Source organism: Schistocerca serialis, chromosome 3, assembly GCF_023864345.2.
Source record: "Schistocerca serialis cubense isolate TAMUIC-IGC-003099 chromosome 3, iqSchSeri2.2, whole genome shotgun sequence".
Taxonomy (NCBI): domain Eukaryota; kingdom Metazoa; phylum Arthropoda; class Insecta; order Orthoptera; family Acrididae; genus Schistocerca; species Schistocerca serialis.
This window is the reverse complement of record NC_064640.1, coordinates 458,172,782-458,195,792: the sequence shown is the minus strand read 5'-3', so window position 1 is coordinate 458,195,792 and position 23,011 is coordinate 458,172,782.

Genomic DNA, 23,011 nt, shown 5'->3' with positions numbered 1-23,011 from the left:
TGGATCACTTGTGTGTTAATTAATACAGGTAGCTTGTGATCCAGAAAATTCATGCACACCAAATGTAAGGATATCTACAAAAAGAAACGATCTGTTGTTTGAACTAAAGAGGCACATAATTTTATAATCATTTAACAAAAATTTCACATTGCAGAATAAATAAAAACGAAAACCCACTGATGATGGCAAAGTGGTGCCGAAACATGTTTGGATACTGAGAAAAAACGATGTTTTGCATAACTGGCGGACCTCACATCCAACAATTTTAACTGCAAATACGGCCAACACAAAGAGCTGCAAATCAAAATGATGTATATAAACCCAACGAAAAAAAGGTTGAAATCCAGAAGAGATATTTGAAATACCAGTTGACGGGATTTTATTTGCACTCAGCCTTTTTTTGGTGATTTTTATGGTTTGAGTTGTCTTCCCTGGATGTTGACTATTCTAGCCCGCTATCCATGTTTATATTTGCACATTTGTTATGTTTTCGTTGATTTCTCATCACGTGTGCAGCGTTTCTGTGATTTGACATATTTGTTCACACCATGTCTTGCGTTATTTAGTCTCGCTTAATCGTTTGCTAGAAAACTCATATTTTGTTGAGAATCAGTTCATATTCTTTTCACATACCAATTTTCCTCATAAACTATCTTATTCTGTGCTATTACAGTTTAAAACGATTCACAAAATTTCTTATTGTAATAATTCTCATATTGTGATGCTGGAAGTCACGAACTGCCACCGATCCCTTACCTTTCTTTCCTCATTCCTTGTTATATACAAATGTAAGCACCAGCAACGTCATCACGAGTGGTATCCACATTTCAGTACGAGCGCAACGACTCCTTGACGTCCGTTTCAGTGTGGATGCACTAATATCGTTCTAACTTCTACGGGAATCAGTAATCTGCGAGTAGGGAATTAATGGACGAGGGATGCTACACTGCAGCGTGCGATAAGTTGGAAATTAGAGTCAGTCAGGGACCGTGTCAGGATGGCCGAATGCCAGCATGATAGTTCAGCGTGTTTGGTCAGACGACTGGCTGCCCTTTGTAATAGTAATAATAATAATAATAATAATAATAATAATAATAATAATAATAATAATAACAATAATAATAATAATAATAATAACAATAATAGTAATAACAATAATAATAAAGAGCTGAGTAAACTGAGTGAAGTATTGAACGATGTACTTGACGAGGTGTGATGTCATGTTCATCCAGGCCAAATGCTGAGAATCATGATGAACAAAATGAAGGAAAAAAAAAGAAAAAAGCGGTTAAGGCAACCGCTCATGAGAACCGGTAAATCTGGGTACGAGTCATGGTCCATTACAAATTTTCAACATTCGTCATTGCATTTCCCCAATGCCCTGTGCGGCTGTAAGTCACGAAGTATGTTCCCCCTCACCACAAGTAACGTTCTTCTGTATTTATATTTTTTAAAACTTCATTTAAAATTTTACAGGAAGTGTTTCATTTCCCTGTGAAGTTAATGTCTTGATTTCCCTGTTTATATTACGAACTACACTGAGGTGACAAAGGTAATGGGATATCGATATGCACATATACAGACGGCGTAATATCGAGCACACAAGGTGTAAAACAGCTGTAGATTGGCAGGGATGTCATTTGTACTCAGGTGATTCACGCGAATAGGTTTCAGACGTGATTATGGCCGCAGACTTTGAACGAGGAATGCTAGTTGGAGCTAGACGCATCGGACATTAGATTGCAGAAAAGGTTAGGGAATTCAACATTCCGAGATCCATAGTGTCAAGAGTGTGCTGACAATACCAAATTTCAGGCATTACCTCTCACTACTGACTAAGCTCTGGCCGACGCCCTTTACTTAACGACCGACAGCGTAGAGTTGCCAGTGATAACAGACAAGCAACAGTGGGTGAAAAAAACGCAGAAATCAACGTGAGACGTATGACGAACGGATCCGTTAGGAGAGTGCGGTGAAATTCAGCGTTAATAGGCTATGGCAACTGGTGACAAACGCAAGTGCCTTTGCTAACAGCACAACATCGCCTGCAGCACCTCTCCTGGGCTTGTGACCATATAGGTTAGACCCTTGACGACTGGAAAACCATGTCCTGGTCAGATGCGTCCCGATTTTAGTTGGTAAGAGCTGATGGCAGGGTTCAAGAATGACGCAAGCCCCACGAAGCCAAGGATCCAAGTTGTAAATAAGTACTGTGCAAGCTGCTGATGAGTCCATAATAGTGTGGGCTGTGTTTACATGGAATGGACAGCGCCCTCTTGTCCAACTGAAACGACCATTGACTGGAAATGGTTATGTTCTGCTACTTGGAGACCATTTGTAGCCATTCATGGATTTCATTTTCCGAAACAGCAATGGCCTCTTTATGGGTGACATTGTTCCATGTCACCGGGTCACAGTTGTTCACGATTATTTTGAAGAACATTCTCGACCGTTCGAGTGAATTGGCCACTCACATCACCCGACACGATTCCCAGCGAACATTTATGAGACTTAATCAACATGTCATTTCGTGCACAAAATCCTGCATCGGATGCACTTTCGCAATTATGGTTCAAATTGTTCAAATGGCTCTGAGCACTATGGGACTCAACTTCTGAGGTCATCAGTCCCCTAGAACTTAGAACTACTTAAACCTAACTAACCGAAGGACATCACACACGTCCATGGCCGAAGCAGGATTCGAACCTGCGACCGTAGCGGTCTCGCGGCTCCAGACTGTAGCGCCTAGAACCGCACGGCCACTCCGGCCGGCTCGCAATTATGGGTGGCTCTAGGCAGCATGGCTCAATGTTTCTGCATGGGATTTGCAGCGACTTATTGAGTCCATGTCACGTCGAGTTGCTCCATTATTCCAGGTATCCCATGACTTGTCACCTCACTGTATCCTTACACCACTTACTACTGTGTCGGTAATGCTCTCTCCACAGTACTCGCTAGCAGAATTAGCAAACATTTTCGTTTTTCTTCACGACAGAATTGAGCTACGTGTTTTGTTCAAGCTTTACTATCTGTTCATATTCTTCCATCACGTATGTTTGCGGGATGACCATCCATTTCAGCAGATGATGGGTATACGAAATAGTGATAACGTACTATGGATATTAACGTGCCTGTCCACTGCTGTGCTCCGTGCGTGATTCACGTTTCGTCAGACGCCGTAACTCCCATTCGTATGTAAACAAAGTTTAGTTTCGCATTCTGCCATCGGTAAATAGATAATGGACAGATATAGTACGATTATGGAAAGAAGGCGCCTTGGCTCAGGGTCAAACGGGGAGGGGACAGGGAACGACTTGGGCTACATCGTCGGCCAGGAACGGCAAGCCACTGATGCGCGCGCCTTGTACCGATCTGAATCTATGGCATACATTATATACGGAAGCAGCAACGATTGGTGTAAGAGGATTATAGAGACGGTCAGCTTCAAATGCGGGTCAGTTTTTCGCCATGGTCCTTCTCCAGGTCGCGCATTGTGCGACCTGATTTATTATTTTCCAACACTCACCACAAATGACACTTCCTCTATAGATTCCAGCTTTTCTGGGTGTCGCAAGGGGAAGACACTGATGGGCTGGCAATTACTTCGTCACTTATTATTTATTCTGCGTATTATCAGTGACACATAACAAAGAATAACAACACTTGGCACTGCTACTAATAGGCTAATGTTGTTGGATGGCGGAGGTTGGCAGCAGTTGTAAACAAAGGACAGTCGACATGAAAAGTTCAGAGTTTATACGAGGAATACTATGGGTCCAGGAAGATTCTATGTTTCCGAAATTGTACTGCAGGTTAGATTTTTAAAAAGCGAATTTTGTAGGTTAGTATTACCAGATGCTTACTAGGCATTAGGATTTATCTTGTTATGATGTGTAAAATCTTTACTTGCGGTCACGGCTTTTAATTGTCCTAGGTGAATAATATTCAAGAGTTAAAGAAAGCTGCATAAACATTGAAGGTGCGAGGCCCCTCGGACCACGGGGTCGTGGGCGGTGGCCCACGTCGCCCACGCCTGACGCCGCCTCTGTGTACGATGCACATTGATTTACTGCTGTTTACTTCCGCCTTCTCGTTATAAGGGTTACAGATCACATACTTACCTATAACGTTGCCAGACTGTACCATAGAAGGGATGTCCTTTAAATGCCCCTCATCCTCCCGCACAACAAGTTTACATTTTGACTCTGTTCACTCAACTGACTTACATAATGTGTAGTAAGAAATGGGAAGAAATCAAACGTAACAGCAAATCTGTATGCAGTACTGATTAAAACATCCTGTCAAATTATTACTTTTTTTACGCCTAGTTAAAACTTCCAGGCTGAGAGGCCGTGGTAGTATAAAACTATTGATTTAGGATCCTTTCCCTACTGGGGAACACATCTCCAGAGATAAGCCGGCAAGTGCATCATATCTCTGAAGATATGTCCTACGGGTGGGGACGCATCGTCAGTGAATAATTTTTTGACCACAAACTCTCTGCTTGGGTGCTTTAACCGAAGTAAACACCAGCTGTGAAGGCTTACGTTGTATTATTTTGTATATTGTTACACGCGAATGATACAACGTATTAGTTATCTTGATACAATATTCGTCAAAGCGTGCTCTGGTCGCCGAATTAATTTTAAGTACAAATATTAGACATAATCTAGTAATATTACAGAAGGTATTTTAAACTCATCTATGCAGCTAAAAGAAAGCGCGTATTTTTCACCAAGTGCGTTTCGTTTTATTGATATCAAACATATTCACTGGTGATGTTTTTTGTCCATTTTTAGCTTACATCAGGAAATGTCATTTGTCTGTACGTTTTCGAGTTCTTCTGTCTTTTATTACTGCTGTTTTTTGAATATCTCACGTTGCATTGCTTCGCAACACATTTCTTGCCGTAAACATGACACAATATAAAGCCACTACTTTTTTTGTTTTGTATACAAGCTGTAGTGGCGCTACGTTGTGTCGTATGTCACGTCAGTAAATGGGTAGCGTTGAAAAGCAGTTTCAGATAAGGCAAAAAATAGTGCAAACCGAGAAAATACCTCAAAAATATGCAGGCAGACGATATTTCCTGATGTGGGCGAAAACCGGACGCAAAATACCACCATTGATGATTATTCACATAAATACAACGAAACGCGTTTGCTGACGAAATACGCACTTTATTGTATTTGCGTTAACGATTTTATAATGCCTTCAGTGGTACTTTAGCAACTACGGACACTGTTGCCACACAAATAAAACTAATAATACTGCCTAGGTGGTGCTGGCTGTATCATCAGTTTTTACTGTAAATTTTAAGTAAAGAGTGAAAACACAACTGTTTTATGTATTTTATTGTATACTGTAGTTGCTCTACCAAACAGCGAGGCTTTACCATTTTTTGTGACAAAAAATCTGTACGCTAAAGATAACGTATTGCGCAGCTATCGAAGTTTGTGAACAAACGACTAATCGAGGTTGGAGAGGTGGTGGTGGTAGTGGTGGTGGCGTCACAGGGCAGAGCCGCGCGCTGCCGCTACCGTTCAGCAGTTCGCGTTGCTTCACGAACAGAAGCGGTCGTGTCGCGGTGCGTCACTAGTCACAGGTTGCTACGCTTTGAGCGCGCGCTTATAGACGGGGCGTGGCAAATCTTCGCTGAGCATCCGAGACAGCACTGGCCGACGGGTTGTTAGGTGAGTCTATATCATTCCGTCCATAAAAGTAATTGATAATTTAATTCAGCGCGAAGCTTCTCAACTTCTCGATATTAGTGCGCCACTCAGACTGGAGCGTTTAATCCAGTTTCTGGCAACATTTGTGATGCCTATGCATACCACTCGTGAGTTCCACAGATATACTACGGTTTCTGTAGTGACTTATCTCGAAAGCGGAGTCAGTGTAGTAGATTCTATAACACTTCTATAACACGTCTTTAGATACAGCGACATTACATCGGGCGCATGACTGGACGCAAGTCATCCATGACGTTGGTTAAAATTATTTTGGAGTTCTGTGATTATTTTTTTAAGATGATCTATCACACGTAGTTTTCGCGTTTGTGTGTATTTAAGTGGCTGTTCATGTACAGACGGTCACGCTAGTGCGACGGTGTTTAAACGAAAGATAGATTTTACTAAGATCACTCTATAAAAATGAAGAGACAGGCTTAACTATAGTTCAATTCTTAAATCTTGGCGGCTCGCGCATGCCCGCCCAGACGCGGGAGATTGCTGCGTTGCCAGTTGCACACGAAGCACGCGCCAATAGAAGCAGCGCCATAGCATAGCATAGTTCGCAAGCTTACCTGTAGGGGGGAGCGCGCAGTTCATGAAGTAAAGCTACCACGGCCGCATTAACCCTTTCGCTGCTACAAAGACGTGCTCCCTGCATTCCGCGCTGTGCGCGATTTTGTCACTGCACTGCTCGCCTGTGCAGACACATCGTTTCCGACTGCTTTGACACTCTTATCAATCGATTCCACAAAAACAATTTGGCCCAAAAATTAGATTTTTTCACATCTTCTTGACTGATACCTTCCCCCCATAAATGACGTAATTTTGTTTCGATGTTCAATGCAGTTATTATGCAGCATTAAATATAGTAAACCACTGCACGAAATTTTGAAGAGTTGGCAGAGGTAAAAGTCCATAGACTATACAGCAAATTTTATATGAAATTTAGGTATCTTGTCCACATTTCACTCTCAACATTGTGGCAACTAAAATCGACCATACGGAAAGTATACGCTATGGACTTCTACCTCTGCAAACTCTTCAAAATTTCGTGCAATGGTTTACTATATTTAATGCTGCATAATAACTGCGTTGAACATCGAAACAAAATTAAGTCATTTATGGGGGGAAGGTATCAGTCAAGAAGATGTGTAAAAATTTAATTTTTGGGCCAAATAGTTTTTGTGGAATCGAATGATAACAGCGTCAAAGCAGTCGGAACACCATGTGTCTGCACAGGCGAGCAGTGCAGTGACAATTGGTTCAATTGGCTCTGAGCACGATGGGACTCAACTGCTGTGGTCATCAGTCCCCTAGAACTTAGAACTAGTTAAACCTAACTAACCTAAAGACATCACAAACAGCCATGCCCGAGGCAGGATTCGAACCTGCGACCGTAGCGGTCTTGCGGTTCCAGACTGCAGCGCCTTTAACCGCACGGCCACTTCGGCCGGCAGTGCAGTGACAAAATGGCGCACAGCGCGGAATGCGACGAGCACGTGTCTGCAGCAGCGAAAGGGTTAATAAAGAGACAAAGCACTAGAAATTTCAAAAAATTGCATTCAAACGAATATAATTCATGAAGTAAGGCACTTTGATATTGTTTTTAAATAATGAAAATATTAAGCACCGCACAAAGTTTGAACTCATTACCTTTCGGTTAGCAGCCCAACACCTAAACCGTTACGCTAACGCACCTTGTTTGACAACAAAATTCCATGAGTGAGTACATAACGCAATGAGGACTATAATACGTCACGCAAAATATTGACAAACACTGTTGGTATGATTACGAATTACTCACGCTTCGGCGAAGTACAATAGGAAATAAACAATTACCGCTGTTCTTTATTGTGAAAAAGTAGTTCGTGAGAGTTATACAAACACCTTTCCTTGCTATCGCCTGAATTAGGAGTCTTATTGCTTGTTTGGTTTAATTAATTAATAGAATATGAAGCAGTTGGTATAAAGAATGCTTTTTCCAAACTTTCTATAAAAGAATGTCTGCTATCAAGACATTGCTTTTGTTCTATTACTTTATTTATGACTGAAAGTTTCTAAAACTGAAGACACTCGTCCATGCTCTGCACCAACGAGTTAAAATTTCATAGAGTGGCTATAGGTCCGCCATGTTTGAAGCAAATTGAAGTTCTGTCCGCCATGTTTTCTTTAGTCAAGGCATTCGTCTGCTGTGTCCCGCCCCCTTGTAACTGCGTTTGACTTACTTGAAATAGCCCATACTAGCTTTATTTTTTCTAAAACAAGCAATAGACAGCAGTGGTTTCAGTGTACACTGACAGCAAAAAGGGATGTTTTTGTCGAAATATGGCTAAACTTTTCGATGTAGATAACACTACAAGACAACTCAAATAAGTCTGTCCATCCACTATAACGTTACTTGTTGCCCATAAATTAACGCAATTAGAGCAGGTACCACCAGAATATTAAGGTGAAACTTCTAAACATGCTGTGGTTAACTATTAAAAACAGTAACGGGCGCAGAAATGCGATATTTTTGTCGCTATTTCAAAGTAAACAGTCAAAGCCTCAAAAACTAGTACACTGTGAACGAGAATATTATTTGAAATATGTGTTACAAGTAGTTAACACAAGTATAGTAATTCAATAATAATAATAATCTACAAGAAAAGTAAAATAATTGATTTATATTTAATTTTTACAATGTTTTAACTGACATTCGTATTTTTTCAGTCTTTTCACTGACCTTTAAATAAAATAAGCTTCTTGTATAGTTGTCTCACAACTTTACCTCTCTGCTCAGATGATTTTGATTTGCATAAGTGATGAATTCGACATACAAAATAATGTTTGAGCAGCAGTTTTATCGGTTTAACATAATGGGTTTCTTCACCAAATTCAGTTTCTGTAAAAAGATGTTCATTGTTTATAAATAAGGAGCCTCTCACCAATTGCAACACTTCTGTCTGGAACCTCAACAAAACGTTTTTCTGACATTTCAGGATTATGTCCTCATTATTTCTGAAAACCTTCTCAGCAACATTACAAAGTTTAACAACATCATTAGCTGGATTTATTAAACTGGTTTTCACATCTTTCACTGCAATCAATCCAGTTCTTTTAGCCTCAATACAAGCAAAAATAACTTCTAAGCAGTCAGTACAGTTAATTTTGTTTGTCACCTGTCTCACTATACTTCCAGCTATGTACTCAATGACATATTCTGAGTACATACTCATTGAGGCATAATCTGGCACATAATCATGGTCTACAGCTGCAGGGATTACCTTAGCAAAAGGAAGTGATGGAACGGTAGCAGGAGGTAGCATACTAGTATTTGATTCTTGGCAACTGCCATTTTGAGAACCTTCTATCTGTGCAATTAAGCATTTCCTGTATGCTGATCTAAACTGCACAGCATTTGGGTTATTTCTGTTTCCTCCTCTACTACGAATGCTGGAGAAAAATAATTCCAAGTTATCTTGACTTGTTCTACGGGTCAAAATATAATTGAGCTCTGCATTTTCTTTCCAAACATACAATTTTGCAATTTGCCTTATGCTCATTAAATTCAGCATAAGTCCATACACCGGCATTTTTCTGTTAGAGAGAATAACAGGACTTCCATCAGAAAGCTTTAAAGACTTGAAATACTTAATGTATTCATTGATCCTTTTACAGACTGTGACTCTGTTCCCTCTGAAAATTGGTGCCTTAGTGCCCTTGCCCATTGTGTGACAAGAATTTAATAAATCAAAGGCACTGTCTAACATTTTGATATATTTAACTGTTGCCTCACACCCATAAAATTCTTTAATGCCTAAATCTTTGCAGAATAACATGGCATTTGCAACAGAATTGCTAAGGGTTTGTGCTGCCAAAGCCACTTTCATTTTTTGAGTATGGTACAGAATGTGCTGCCTCCTAAGTTTGTTTGCAGCATGCAAACCTTCCCTTTCACGCAAGTCCACTAACTTTTTCAAATATTCCCATTTAATTATGTTATCACTGCCTGAAATGGTACCATCCAACAAAAAATTCTTTTCTGCAAGTAAATTACGTGCCAGCTTTAGCATGTGAGCTGTATCAAACATGCAAAATACCCTCATATCATTATTTGAAGGGTGGGGAAACCAACACTGTGCTCCCTGTTCATCGCATCTGATCCCTAAATTTGCCATTAAAGATCTATTTGTGGCAGTACCATTGCAAACCACAGCTACTATAGTAACACCAGTGTCTTCAAGTTTTCGGAGATACTGTTGTACCAAATTTAGCTTTACAGTAGAAGATAGGGAGTGAACTAAACAATAACCTACAGGAATTTTCCAATTTCTGTTTAGCGCTGTGACCATGAACACAAGAGCCTCTTTTGCTGCCTCGCTATCATCACTTTCTATGCCACCCTCCCCAAAATCAACATAGCCTCTTATTTTTTCCCCATCCCAAACCAGGTCCTTCTTAATAGCCATCTCATCAAACATCAATGTTGAAAAAATTTGGGTTGTGCTATTCCCAACTTCAGAGGCAATTTTAGTGAAACCCTCCTCAGTAAAACCTGGATGGCCACCCACTGACATTGCCCAACGGCGAAGCGTTCTTGGGTGGGGTAATTTCACAAATTTTCGTAAGTAGCTGTATGCCTTGGCAGAATAAAAGTGTAGGGTCTGGGCAAATTTCCTTATTTGCTGTGAATAATGGCATACTTTAGCACTGCACTGAAGTTCCAATAGCTCTTTCAACAAACCAACTACATGTTCACTGTTTAACATATCAGAAACTGAACTACATAGCCTTCTTCTCAAACCAGCAACTAAAGTCTGTAACTGCACTATTCTTCTTTTGTGTCGTACACTAAGTTGCTTCATTTGCTTTATCCGCTTCTTTAGTCGCACATTCTCTTACTTTGTGCTAACGATGTCACTGTAACAGCACTATCTTGCAAATTGTCGAAAGATCGCTTTCTGGGTTGTGGTCGTAATACTTTATCTTGCTTTTGTAAATGTAGTGGAAAGTTAAAGATAGTAGGTACTGCTTTTGACAAAAGGCGCCTCTGGACATTTGTGTGGTACATATATTTCTCTTCAAAATGAGCTGAACAGAGGTAACTGGCTGTAGTAGGAAACCAGTTTTCTCGCTTCATATTTATAACCCATCTTTTTGTAATTTCCTTATCTTTTAAAGGAAATCTGTAATCAACGATAAATAAATTACTTTCCTGCATTTGTCTTAAGCATAATTACAGTTCCAATGCAAATGACTCTTTAATAAACATTAAAAAACGTGTGTCGTATTTCGGTACTAATATACTTACTTATAATATGAAATATTTGTTGTTTTATCGCTGCGATTTGTGCAGGTGAACCCTGAACACACTGCAGGCATGTTGGCTCTATATTTTGTAACAAAAAAGTCAACTAGAAAAGTTAAATATTGCAGTAATATCACAACAGCTGACACACTTCCAACACAAACAACAGTAACGCTTTCCTAATGTTTTGACTAAGGAGAACATGGCGGCCGAGTTAGCGTTGGTTGCCGCTAGGAGCGCTGTAACTAGTATCTCAGCCACTCTACGAAATTTTAACTCGTTGCTCTGAACTGCAGTCTAGATGTGGCAACGTCGTTCTCTGTTCATTGGCTGACTGTGTTTTGTGACGTCAGATGCGCAGAACGAACCTAAACTCGCTCGCCAACATAAATGACGCGCACTTTAACAGTGTGCGGTCTTTGACAGTCTTCTAGTGCATTAAACGGAAGTAAAAGCAGTACTATTGGCTGCTGTATAATCTTCTGCAATGTTTAAGCTCCTTTTTTTATTTTAAAATCTATTTGCATATATTTGGCGTTTTAAATATTTTATGTTTTTGGCGTTTTAAATATTTTCATTTATGCATTTACGAATGTTTTCGAAACTGTAAACTTGTGTGATTTCTTTCTGCATTTCAAGGTAGTAATTTTTCTGCATTTCACTGTTTTACATTTCCATATACAGATTTTCTTTGTTACGTTAGTAGCTGTAGATTTTGTATGTTGATACGTCCACAAATGCGCGCATTTGTGTGATGTTTGCAAATCTGAAAAATCCAGGCGTACCTTCTTTCTTGCCAAGCGTATGTCCTCTTCCATTTAGCCAACAGCAAATACGTGTTTGCCTGTTTTAACTATTTTTAGAGCCGATGCATGTTCCACGACTGCCATCTGTTCCTTATAATTGCCGTTATGTGGTTGATACAGAAATTTTTCAACAATTTTTGGAGCTGTTTTAGACGTCTGAGTATATGTAAGATGAGATTTCTCGGCGTTTTTGCAACGATCACCGACTTCTCAAACAAAGCTGCTTCGTATAGACGGCATATTCTCCTTAGACTAATCCTGCACAAAACCTAGTATCTCAGTGATGATGATGATGATGATGATGATGATGATGATGATCTTGCTTGGACCCACGACAGCCAGGTTTTTAGCTCCAGTGCATTATTGTTGCGAGGCAAGTGTGGTCAAAAGAGATAAAAAACCACAGAAATTTTAACAAGACGATCAACACTCGTCTTCCTTAAAATCAATAGCATAAAAAAGCAAGCGCGCACGCACACGCACTTTAAAATCCAATAATTTGTAAATACTAAAATTTTCGATAAGAAGAGAAATTAAACAATCAAAGATCTCAATTAGGACAGTAGAAAAATGTGGTTGGCTGATGTGTGAAGAAACAATAGCACGAGCCAGACACTCAGAAATACATTAAATGCCCCAGCCTAAAAGCTTAGCGTAGAGCAGAACAAAAAGTTGTAAAACTTTCATCACACTCGTCATACAAAATAGAGGGCAGGTCCTCACATAGATTTACAGACGACCTCTCGTCAGAATCTGAAAGCATTCCAGTGAAATATCACATACCTAAACGCGTACGCCAAAGGCACTACAAGTGAGTGGGTCCTCCTGCGGGAGCCAAACGCCATTTGTTGAGAGCTGTGTCCTCTTTAATGACTGGTGATACAGGTAAATCTCGTTATACGCAATTTTTACGTTCTCCGAAATCACGGCGGAAAATATGGAGTTTGGTTGTTGTTTACTCCCATATTAAGTTTAAAATAGCAGCGGTTCTTAGTATTTTTACCAAAAATAGTTTTTTACCAAAAATTTTTTACCAAAAATTGTGTCAGAAAAAAGGTATGCTGGGATGCAAGGGTTTTCAGCCTTGATGAAATGAGCTTGTTTTAGAAACTAATACGTAGCCTTACGTTCATATCTACTGGGCCATCTTACAACCGAATGTGACGGGGGTGCGATGGGGAGTTTCCCTTGTTAGCATAAAACACTAATATTTACCACACACATTTCTAAAATAGTATTCTTTACACTAACAAGGGGACCTCCCCATCGCACCCCCCTCAGATTTAGTTATAAGTTGGCACAGTGGATAGGCCTTGAAAAACTGAACACAGATCAATCAAGAAAACAGGAAAAAGTTGTGTGGAGCTATGAAAAAAATTAGTAAAATATACAAACTGAGTAGTCCATGCGAAAATAGGCAACATCAAGGAGAATGGGAGTCTAGGAGCGCCGTGGTCCTGTGGTTAGCGAGCGCAGCTACGGAACGAGACGTTCTAGGTTCAAGTCTTCCCTCGAGTGAAAAGTTTAATTTTTTATTTTCAGTTTATGTGACAAACTCTTATGTTTTCATCACTTTTTTGCGAGTGATTATCATATCCACAAGAAAACCTAAATGGGACAAGGTAGAAGAATCTTTTTACCCATGTACAAGTTAGGTGGGTCGACAACATATTCCTGTCATGTGACGCACATGCCGTCACCTGTGTCGTATAGAATATATCAGACCTGTTTTCCTGTGGAGGAATCGGTTGACCTATGACCGTGCGATCAAATGTTTTCGGTTCCCATTGGAGAGGCACGTCCTTTCGTCTACTAATCGCACGGTTTTGCGGTGCGGTCGCAAAACACAGACACTAAACTTATTGCAGTGAACAGAGACGTCAATGAACGAACGGACAGATCATAACTTTGCGAAAATAAAGAAAGTAAAACTTTCAGTCGAGGGAAGACTTGAACCAAGGACCTCTCGTTCCGCAGCTACTCACGCTAAACACGGAACCACGGCGCTCCTGAGCTCACATTTTCCTTGATGTTGCTTATCTTGTGCATGGACTACTCAGTTTGTATATTTTACTAATTTTTTTCATAGTTCCACACAACTTGTTCCTGTTTTCTCGATTGATCTGTGTTCAGTTTTTCAAGGCCTATCCACTGTGCCAACTTATAACTAAATCTGAGGGGGGTGCGATGGGGAGGTTCCCTTGTAGGCCCAAATGCCGTCATTGCTCACGGACGATTACTGAATATCGGTCGTTGCAGGGATACTACTAATAGCAAGATTTCAGACGAGGCACGCGCTCGCAGTTCCGCGCTCAAGAATGTCCGCGTGAACGCAGTCTCGGTAAGCAGGCAGCTGTGCGGGTTAAGACACCGATCAGACGCACCAGCGCGCTTATGTACACTCGAGGAAACAGCTGACGGACGGGAACAAATCACATGCACAAAAATGAGTAGAAAGAACGCACGTACATACGCGTGTTCTCGTGAAACTATTACAGCTACCGTGGCTAAGAAATTACAATGGATGGATCTTACAGAGGCAACATATTCTGAATTTTTGATCAATTCAGGAGTGAAGCGATGTTTGCTATAAAAGATGACTACATAGACTAATCTGTGTGACAGTAATTTGTGTAAAGTCAGGCTGTTGCCAGCACCATCCCATGCTTCAATACCTTTTTCCCCTTTCTTTCTTTGTACCTCTACAGGGTCTTACACCTCCGTTCCAGATCAAAGCTCTACTTCCTTTAACAACTTTTACGACCAATATGGTATTTATATGGTCACAGGGTAGAACAGTGGCAAGTCTTTTTTTCTCGTTAAGAAGCAGCGATGTCGCTAAAAAAGTCGACTGGATACCTGAGTTTCCTTCACTGTAATTATCAGCAGCTTCTTAAATAACAATTATTAATGCAATAACTACTACTTTTAATGGTTACTTTCATGACCTCTGGCTATATGGTATCATAAAATAGTGCTTTGCATGTCTCTGAATTATATGAGACAGCGACGACGCGGAAATTCCTGTCTCAAATTTTAAATCTTTGAATGAGCGATCCGTTGCTAAAAATCTCGGAGCAGCTGAAAGATTTTCTTCAGCGTAAATGAGCTGCCCCATCACTGTGTCGCTCCGGATGATTTTGTCCTTGACGATGTCCAGTAATATATCAAATGTTTATATTCTTCTGGCCCCACAGCATCGTACATGACCTTCAATTACATTATTACTACAATAGCACCAAAAGAAAGAAACTACCAAGCAAATCGACAGTGACAGAACCATTAACATCGCGTGGATGTCTAAACCGTATGGTGTGTGTAAAAATCTACAATAACGAAATCCATTTAATAATTACCTACACAGTTGGAAGTAATGTACCAAAATTATACATCATTTACTTCCAGAGAACTTGATGTTAGGAGTTCAGCTGAAATATGCCTATCGTAAAATAAAAATGGTTCAAATGGCTCTGAGCACTATGGGACTCAACATCTATGGTCATAAGTCCCCTAGAACTTAGAACTACTTAAACCTAACTAACCTAAGGACATCACACACATCCATGCCCGAGGCAGGATTCGAACCTGCGACCGTAGCGGTCACGCGGTTCCAGACTGGAGCGCCTAGAACTGCTCGGCCACTCCGGCCGGCTGTGTTTTTACAGTGTACTTTGCAATGTCCTTCAGACATGCATGCAGACACTGCTACGCTCTACAGCTGTATGGAATAGAAGAAATGTATTCGCAACAACGAATACGATTAGACTTACGTTGTACAGTTTATTAGTGACATGAGAAAATTTATGCCGGACCGGAACTCGAACGCGGCTATGTGACGGGATCTATAATCCTTAACCGAAGTATCACATTTCCTTCGATTTATGTTCATGTTCATAGGTGCTACACCAACTGTTGTAGAGATAATTATACGTGTACGATTCGTTTTCGCACGTAACATGGCTGCAACTAACGCACTCGCCACGCAAAATCTTAAGCCCCTTACACGATCGACTTTATTGACTACTCCAGACAAGTGTGTGTACTGTACCGCCCTGGCGTTTTATTCCAGTACGGAGTCTTGTTTGCTTTGAGTGGTCATTTTCGTTTACACGTCAGCGCCAAAATTTCCGTTGTTGTAAAATCTGCTGTGGAGTTTGGCATGTGAACAGTGATAGTGAGGTTATGAGAGATTATTCTTTTTGCGGAAAAATCGAAATATAGTAACAAAATGTAGGAAAAAGCAACGATAATAGAGTTTATTAATGACAAAGTGGAAGTCCTTGTCAAAGATCATGTGGTAAATTCTTCACACTCCTGAGAACTGAAAGAATAGGAAACGTGTCATCTAAACATTTCAGAACACATACATTTATTTGCTCGAGAAAATATATGCTTGCAGACACATCCGACAGTAATAGAACGCAGTAAACAAGCGCCTTTTTCTTTTATCCTTTGTATCTCGTTTTCTTGATAGGTGCCATATAACAACGAAAATTATTTTTCTGGTCAAATAACACTGATTTTTTCACAATTGACATATTTTTCATTAAAACGTGTTTATCTATTTATATTGTTATTTATACACAGTGCAGGTTCTTTCTCTGTAAAATATGAATACTTTTTTTTCAGATATCATCTCTCTTGTAACAGAACACTAGCAGGAAAAAATACTTGGACCTTGTGTAGCTTTTCATTGTGCCACGAAAACAAAGCAAACAAAACAATAAAGGTTAAGAAAACACAAAGCACAAAATCCATTTCTATAATAGAAGTGAACTTGACCAGAAAAGTTTGTAACTTCCAGCGTTAGCAGACGCCGCCATATTACCTTGTCTCTGCGCATGCCCAGCATGCTCGGAAATTTAGAACTCCACACTTGGCACATGACGTCATAATGACACTTGCGTCGCCGTTGGTTACTAATTTACATGCAAGTACGAAAGGCGCACGCACTTCGAGTAATCGGTTTTGACCAGAAAGTCGCTCGTGTAAAACGATATTTAGGGCAGACGAAACTCCACAGGCCACGCACGTGGTTGTACTTGTTTACACGTTTCACCATTTACACGCATACTCTTGCGTGTGGCACTTCTGAGCACCAACTTGCGCACAAGTAAGAACGTGTCCCTAAACTTCTCTCCGCGCTCATGAGGGTCACGGCTATGGTCGCGTTCAAGCACGTGCAGATCCGCCCTCCTCACTCGAACGGTTAAAACCGCGTGTGTGAGGGTCCGTAATAGTCAGTTCATAGCTGGGTAAGCAGCGGCGTGATACGCACGTGCTTGGAATACAGAATGTATTTTTTATGCTTTTTACGCTACGAGTAGTTGTTGCAGGATATGAAGTGGCGGCTCGCTAAAATCGAAACTCACTTTAAACTCCCCTGCAGCCAACTGAATCCCCTCATGGTGGACTACTTCCAGTACCTTCAGATATGTTAGTTTCGCTAATACATTCACCATGCACCCACTAATTATTAAGAGTTTTGAGGTATGGAGTTATCAAGTCCCTCTAATTGCACCCATGCGTGCTTCTGATCAAGAGCCGGCCCCAGAAATCGCACGGACACTTCGAAATTAAAATTTTTGATAGTTAGTATTACAGTGGCTGACAAAGAAGTGAAACATACAGAAGAGGAGGAGGAGGAAACGAAATGAAACTTTCCGGGTTTAAAGAGTGTGTCATGTTATTTCACTGATTCCAAAATTCGAGTAAAATTTACAAATATCTTGGCAGTATGCGCCTATTTATCTGTATGACATTGCACCCCTCTGCCTGGGATGCATCACTGATTCCGTCGGGAAGACTGTCATAAAGCCGCTGTATCCTCTCCTGAGTTAAGGTCGCTCACAAATAGTGTAACTGGTCCTTAATATCCTGAATACTAGCACTGGGACGAAGTTGACGTCCAAGGTGGTCCTACATAGTCTATCGGGCACAGATCTAGCTGGGAATATTGTCAGAAACGGGGTACCTCAACATCACGCAGACAGTTCATAGAGACACGTGAGATATGTTGGCCGGCCGCGGTGGTCTCGCGGTTCTAGGCGCACAGTCCGGAACCGTGCGACTGCTACGGTCGCAGGTTCGAATCCTGCCTCGGGCATGGATGTGTGTGATGTCCTTAGGTTAGTTAAATTTAAGTAGTTCTAAGTTCTAGGGGACTGATAACCACAGCAGTTGAGTCCCATAGTGCTCAGAGCCATTTGAACCATTTTGAGATATGTGGACGAGCATTGTCCTATTGAAAAATGGCACCACGACCCTGTCACTTACGACGTAACACAGAAGGACGCAGGATGCCGGTGACTTACCATTGCGCTCTCAGAGATCACCCTAACACACTAAGACTTCTTCTCAAGTTATACCCGATTGCTCGCCACACCATGATCTATGCGCGAAGGATACAACCACCACCACTGTCATACTTTAGCGAAAGATCTGGCCTACAGCCCGAGAAAATTCTGGTCCTACGTAAAATCGCGAAGTGGGTCTGACGCTTCCATCCAGTCAATCGTCGACCAGTCTAGTGTGACAGTTTAAGACAGCTAAGCGAAAGACAAAGTTTCAAATTCTGCGTTTAAGAAATCGGTCATGTAGGAGCATCGTACAAACATACCATCGTTTGACCATCGCACAGGCTCCCGTATAGACGACATAGTAAGAAGCATCCCTGGCGTAGAGAAACAACTAAAAGAGTTGAAAACAAATAAGTCGCTAGGTCCGGATGGAATCCCAATTCGATTTTACAAAAGTGCTCTATGGCAGTTGCCCCTTAGCTTACATCTATTGCGAATCTCTTGCCTGGCGAAAAGTCCCAAGGGACTGGAAAAAAGCGCAGGTGACTCCTGTATGTAAGAAGGGTAAAAGAAAAAAAAATTCAGAGCAGTATCGTTAACATCGGTTTGCTACAGAATTTTAGAACAGGTTAGAATATAACATATTTCCTAGAGGCAGAAAAGCTTATGTCCACCAATCAGCACCGTTTAAGTAAGCATCACTAATGGGAAACTTAGATTTCCCTTTTCACTCATTACATACTGCAAATTACGGATGAGGACCAACGGGTAGATTTTATATTTCTCGATTTCCGAAAAACTTTTGACACGTTACCCCATTGCAAAATGTTAACGAAGGGACGACCACGCGGAATAGGTTCCCAGATATGTGAGCGGCACGAAGACTTTCGAACTAATAGAACCCATTATGTCGTCCCCGACGGCGAATGTTGGTCAGAGACAAGGGTATTGTCAGGAGTGTCCCAGGAAATTGTGGTAGGATCGTTGTTATTTTCTATATAATAAATGATCTGGCACAGCCGGCCGTTGTGGACGAGCGGTTCTAGGCGCTTCAGTCCGGAACCGCGCTCCTGCTACGGTAGCAGGTTCGAGTCCTGCCTCGGGCATGGATGTGTGTGATGTCCTTAGGTTAGTTAGGTTTATGTAGTTCTAAGTCTACGGGACTGATGACCTCAGATGTTAAGTCCCATAGTGCTTAGAGCCATTTGAACCATTTTTTGGTCTGGCAGATGGGTAGGCAGCAATTTGTGGTCGTTTGCTGATGATGCAGTGTGTACTAGAAGGTGTCCAAAGATAAGTAACTGCAGGATGATGGAAGACGACTTAGACAAAATTTCTGGATGTAATAAATGGCAGCTGGCTCTAAATCTAGAAAAATTCAAGTTAATGCAGATGAGTAGAAAACACAAAGCCGTAATGTTTGGATACAGCATTAGTAGTGTGCGGCTTGAGACAGTCAGTTCGATTAAATATCTAGGCGTAACGTTGCAAAGCGATATGAAACGGAATGAGCATGTGACGATTGTGGTAAGGAAGGCGAATGATGGACGTAGGTATACTGAGAGAATTTTAGGAAAATGTGGTTCATCTGTAAAGGTGACCGCATACAGGACATTAGCGCGACTTATTCTCAAATACTACTCGAGTGTTTTGAATCCGCACCAGGTACGATTAAAGGATGACGTCGAAGCAGTTCAGATGCAGGATGTTAGATTTATTACCGGTAGGTTTGAACAACACCCAAGTGTTACGGAGACGCTTCGGGAACTCAAATGGGAATCACTGGAGAGAAGGCGACGTTCTTTTCCAGGAACACTATTAAGAAAGTTTAGAGAATCGGCATTTGAAGCTGACTGCAGAAACAACTTACTGCCGCCAACATATATTTCGCCTAAGTACCAAGAAGATAAGGTATGGGAAATTAGGGATTAAGCGGGGGGCATACAGATAGTCGTTTTTCCCTCGCTCTGTCTGCGAGTGGAAAAGGAAAGGAAACGACTAGTAGTTGTACAGGGTACCCTCCATCACTCTCCATTACGTACCGTGCGGTGGCTTGCGGAGAATGTATGTAGATGTAGATTGAGTGCCGAGAGGAAAACGAAGGGCCTAGGTAGATCCAAGCGAATTTTTGGGTAATTCAGGAGCCATGGGCGGTGGTGGGGGTCTCTCGTAGAGGGTAGCGTTATAAGAGGGCTGACAAGAGGTAAGCGAAAGTCGGAACACATACACTGTAATCTGGACCAAAATCTTACTTCCGTATCATGAAAGGGGTGCTTATTCGGATGTTCTGGATGGTTAGGGACGTGTTGATGTAGCTGAGGAGTAACTAGTGGTGCGTAATCCATACGGGGGGGGGGGGGGGGGGAAACCTTCCTTTACCGGAAGGCTGTCTATGGAGATCGTCCGGAAGGCGACAGACACCAGCGGCCTCTTCAGGACACAATTATATGTTTAAACTGTTACAGAACATCTTCCACTACTCCAGAATGAATTTTTAGTGTGTACACTGATTTGAAACTTCCTGTCAGATTACAGTTGTGTGCGGGACTGCGACTAGAAACTGAGACCTTCGCTTCGCGGATAAATGCTCTACCGATAGCGCTATCCAAGAGCGACTCACGACCCGGGCTCACAGCTACGTTCCCGCCAGTACCGCGTCTCCACAATATTCTTTCTTCCATGATTACTAGTCCCTCAATGTATGCAGGAGAGATTCTGTGAAGTTTGGTAGGCAGGACATGGCGGAAGTAAATTTGTAACGACAAGTTGTGAGTCGTGCTTGGATAGCTCAATCGGTAGAGCACTTGCACGCGGAAGGCAGAGGTCCGTTAGACAGTTTTGATCTGTCAAGAAGTTTCATCTTCCACTTGTGCCTTATACAGTCTTCATAGTTTCTCATTTGACTAAAGGTTTTGTAGGATGGCTTTTGGATTACAGCAACTCTTGACATGATCTCCCTTTACTCGGATTCACTTCCCACAGAGTGTTTGCCCCTTGCGATCCTAATTGGCAGAGAAGTGCCACCGCGTCGTTCTTGATTACGGAATGATATTCTTATTTCAACCAAAGAGCAGCCTACACCTTAAACTGATCTGAGTCTCGCGAATAGATGAGTTTATAGCGCAGCAGGGGCAACACATATAATGTAATCCACACAGTCCTGGACTATGTCCCTGTATTCAGTAAAAACGATATTGCTTTACAGTGTCCAACTGATGCTGACCACGTATTTCGTAGCCCACATTTCAAGACGTGCCCGTTCTGCAAAGCGAAACCAGATGTGGAAATAACTATTTGTGTGGGCGTCATCTCCAACTTACTGTTGAACATAGCATACAATGAGAGAAACGCAGAAAGGTTTATGGCTATAGAAGAGCGTGAGGCAGTGAGGAAATGTGTCGTGTTCTGTATTCAGAGGACGTGTATCTCCTGCATGTAAAAGAATTTCTATTACTCGATTCATGAGACAACTGGCGGTAGAGAGTGATAACGAGTCGACAAAAAAAAAAAAAAAAAAAAAACGGAAGGTATGGACGGGAGAGTTGATTTATGATCTGGGTCAGGGATTCGCGTTGCTTTCGCGTGGCGTATTTTCTGGGAATACAGGGCACATTGACTTTCCCATGAATTTCTGTCATTATAGATCTGTGTGTAGTGCTGTTCGAATGACAGGCAGACAGCGGTATGGTTGTCTAACTAGCACCATTATTCCATCCTTCACCATTTCTCATCGATATATAAACACAAACGGATCTTACCGTAATATAAGCTTTACCTCTATGTAGCGGAGAGTTGCCTAAATTGTACCACTTTCGTGATTTCATTTATTATAGCCTAAACAGTAAGTCACAAAATTATTTTAACAACACAATTTTCAACTATACGATGTTGTCCTGGTTACCTGATTTATAGAATGGAAATTCTTAGAAAAATAAACACACTAGGCTTCATTTTCTAAACATCTTCAAGTGGTACAAATTAGGAATCTGATTTCCCAATTTGTACCAATGGATACATAAATTGTATCACCCTTCAAACTACGTTCCTGAGCATAACGGTATTTACTAGACTAAGTTTAAGGAAACATTCGAATTATAGTTCTTACATCACTATTTGCAGATACTGCAATATAACGCTTTCCTTCCTTTTCGCATCCCTGCTCAGTCTGCAAGAATCCACATTTCGCACTTAATGCTTCTAGTAATTTCTTCCACTCGACCTTCCTCGAGCAACTCTGTACACTAATCCTCTGTTTTTCCCCGCAGAGACTCCAAAACACTTCCTTTTCATAGGTGGAGCAGCAGTTCTAGATTTCTTATTTCTGTGTTTCGGTTACGTCTTTTTTTATATGGGCTGTTCGTCAGATAACAAGCTCCCTGGCTAGACCATGAACGTTTGCCTGGAGCTCCCGTCATTTCGCATAGATTTGGTGATGTTTCTTACATGGACGCCTTCAGTCCACTCTTTTGACTACAGTGGCTTCCTCTGTATCGAAATTATGGGGCATTCCGTTTCGTTTTGCAAAGTCGAAATTATGTCCAACATGCTTTAACCGAAAAGCATCTCTTCAAATGTAAGAATATGCTCTTCCAATTCGGTTTCAACTTGTGTTGTTCTGGTTACCTGATTTAAAGAATGGAAATTCTTATTTTCAGCACGCCTCTTAACTGTTGGCTTAGGCACATCTTATATTCGTGCAAGTTCACTCATTCTATGATATCAATTTAGATATACTGTTACAACTAAATTCAATTCATCGCGCTCCACTTTCCATAACGTCTTTCTGGTGCCATATTGTAACACAAAACAATTATTTAATTAACAACTTAGTATAAAGGACGCATTACAAAATTTACATCATCTACATTATGTTGCACTGGTAAT